The sequence below is a fragment of the Carlito syrichta genome, unplaced genomic scaffold, assembly GCF_000164805.1.
Source record: "Carlito syrichta isolate Samal-C Ts95f unplaced genomic scaffold, Tarsius_syrichta-2.0.1 Scaffold136559, whole genome shotgun sequence".
Lineage (NCBI taxonomy): Eukaryota > Metazoa > Chordata > Mammalia > Primates > Tarsiidae > Carlito > Carlito syrichta.
Genome location: NW_007080655.1, coordinates 94961 through 97994, shown reverse-complemented (window position 1 = coordinate 97994; position 3034 = coordinate 94961). Strand labels below are relative to the sequence as shown.

Genomic DNA, 3034 nt, shown 5'->3' with positions numbered 1-3034 from the left:
GCCGGTTCGGTGGCTCAGCCTGTGAACCCAGCACTTTGGGAGGCCAAGGTGAGTGGATTGCCTAGCCCCCGGGTTCGAGACCCACCTGGACAACTTGGTGAGACCTCATCTCTACAATAAATAAAAAATTAGCCAGGCATGGTAGCACGTGCCAGTAGTTCCGGCTACTTGGAACGCTGAGGCGGAAGGATTGCCAGAACCCAGCAGGTCGATGCTGGAGTGGCTGTGAGTGTTCCACTGCACTCCAGTCTGGGTGACGGAGTGAGACTCCAACTCAAAAAAAAAAAAGTTGTGATGTGTTGTCAGTGAGCTGTCAAGTCAGCTTCTGACTGGAATGTGTTTCTTGGTGACAATAGTCTATAGTTATGAAACTGGAAACTTCATAGCAATTTTTCTCATGTCCTTGGATTTTTTTTTTCCCCCCCGAGAAAACAGGATTTATTGAGGACAGAAAAGCTCCCACAATGGGAGGGGATTGCCCCATCCTTCTTCATTGTGACATTCCGGATTCTTCAGTGTGACATTCTAACCACTGAGCCAGTTAACTAGACATAGAATGGGTTTATATCATTGGTATCGCTCTCTCTAGAACAAGCAAAGACAAAAGGGAGTTTTAGTTCCTTAATTGTAAAGCTTTCTGATAATTCATATAGTAAGTAAAGATACTGGTATTTGCTTGTCTTTTCTTTTTGACTGCCGTTGTGGTCAGTTAACTTTACAAAGGAAGAATTTTTTAAGAGACAGGGCTTTACTTTGTTACTTAAGCTATAGTGCAGTGGCATGGTCATGGCTCATTGCAGCCTCAACCTCCTGGTTGAGCAATACTTCCGTCTCAGCCTCCGAAGTAGCTGACACTGTAGGTGTGTGCCACCACACCTGACTATTATTATTATTATTATTATTATTATTAATATTATGTGTAGAGACACGTCTTGATATGTTGCCCAGGCTGATCTCAGACTCCTGGGCTTAAGCAGTCCTCCCGCCTCAGCCTCCCAAAGTATTGGGACTACAGGTATGTGCCTGGCTCAAAGGAAGAACTTAAAATATGTTTTTTCTTCTTATTTTTCAGGTAAAGAGATTATAGATCTTACACTGAACGAAAAATTTTTTCTTAGGGTTGCATATACTCTAAGAAAAAACCACAAATGTTTTTCTATTTTGCCTGAATACAAGATTTAAGCAAGAAGTTTCCACAGAAGGTAAGATAACTTTCCTTTTCAATTCGATTCTGCTTTGTTGTGTAATTTACACAAATATACTATATGGGTGGAAATTCAAAGCTAGTGATAGGCTGGGCATGGTGACTCACACTTGTACCCCCAGCCCATTGGGAGGCCAAGGTGGGAGGATTGGATGAGGGTTCTCGACCGGCGTAGGCAACATGGCAAGGCCTCAGAGACCGCTACAAAAAATAAAAAATAAAATGTTAGCTAGGCATGGTGACAGCACCTGGAGGTCGAGGCTGTGGCGAGCTACAGTCATGCTACTGCATTCCAACCTGGGTGACAGAGTAAGATCTCAACTCAAACACACAAAAAATTTAGCTAATTACCTACTGCCTTTGGGTTGTTGGTTGATCCTATTATGTCTGGTTTTGAGATGTTCTGTGTGTCTGTGGGCAGGCTGCTTGGTCTCTCCAAACCAAAGTGTAATCTATATGAAATGAGGATGGCCGTGCATCCTGTCTGTCTGCCTTGCAGGGAACATATGAGAAAGGGCACAGTTTCCACTCGGGGCACACATTCGTGTACAAGGTGAAAAAGGGAGGAAGGAATTTCTACTTTCAGCAATATTGGATGCTCTTAAAAGGCTCTCCCATTACAGTCCATTTAGATGCTGGATAAATGTTAATAAATATTATTTATTTATTTTTTATTTATTTATTTATTTTTTTTGAGTTGGAGTCTCACTCTGTTGCCCAGACTGGAGTGCAGTGGCCGCTCCCGGTCACCGCAACCTCGACCTGCTGGGCTCCGGCGATCCTTCCGCCTCAGCCTTCCGAATAGCCGGAATTACAGGCATGCGCTACCACGCCCGGCTGATTTTTTTGATTTATTAAGATGAGGTCTTGCTGCCCAGGCGGGTCTCGAACCTGTGGGCTCAGGCAATCTGCTCACCTCAGCCTCCCAAAGGCACGGGATTACAGGCTGAGCCACCGAGCCCGGCTAAAATATAATTTATTATGAGTGTGTTGGTGCATTAAAAATAAAGATACTTGGCCGGGTGCTGTGGCTCATGCCTATAATCCCAGCACTTTGGGAGGCCGAGGTGAGAGGATTGCCTGAGCCCACAGGTTCAGGATCAGCCTGGGCAACTTGACGAGACCTTGTCTCTACAATATATCAAGAAAAATTTGCTGGGCATGGTGGTATATGCCCATAGTTTCAGCTACTTGGAAGGCTGAGGTGGCAGGATCGCCTAAGCCCAGCAAGTCAAGACTGCGGTGGTCATGACCATGCCACTGCACTCCAGCCTGGGCAACAGAGTGAGGCTCTGACCCCAAAATAAGTAAGTAAATACATAATTAAATAAACTCTACAGGAGGCAAAATAGCAAAATAAAAGAAGGAGGTTGACAAGACCTCATCTCTAAAACAAATAAAAAAATTAAGACAAAAAAAAAAAGAGGAACATTAAGCATTGTGATAACTCTCTTTTGTTCCTTGCTGAAAAAAACATAAATCTTCAGAGGATACCATGTTCAATGTAAGCCCTCAGGAGTTTGTTTGTTTGTTTATTTATAGATGGTGTCTTGCTCTGTTGGCCAGACTGGAGTGCAGTGGTGTATTCATAGCTCACTGCAGGCTTGAACTCCTGGACTCAAGTGATCCTTCTGCCTCAGCCTCCCCCAAGTAGCTGGAATTACAGACTCTCTACCATGCCTGGCTTATCTAAAAAAAATTTTTTTTAGCCCGGCTCGGTGGTTCAGCCTGTAATCCTGTGCCTTTGGGAGGCTGAGGTGAGTGGATTGCCTGAGCCCATGGGTTCGTGACCCGCCTGGGCAGGTGAGACCTCATCTCTACAATAAATCA

General features: G+C 44.5%; 1 protein-coding gene across 1 annotated transcript in view; it reads left to right on the top strand.

Annotated features, from left to right (window-relative positions):
- The first annotated feature begins 1069 nt into the window (after positions 1-1069).
- PPP6R2 (protein phosphatase 6 regulatory subunit 2) overlaps positions 1070-3034 on the top strand; it is a 62326-nt gene continuing 60361 nt past the window's right edge. Inside the window, exon 1 of the mRNA XM_021708412.1 lies at positions 1070-1202. The gene's annotated coding sequence lies outside the window, so the exon portion shown is untranslated. The remainder of the gene's footprint in view (positions 1203-3034) is intronic.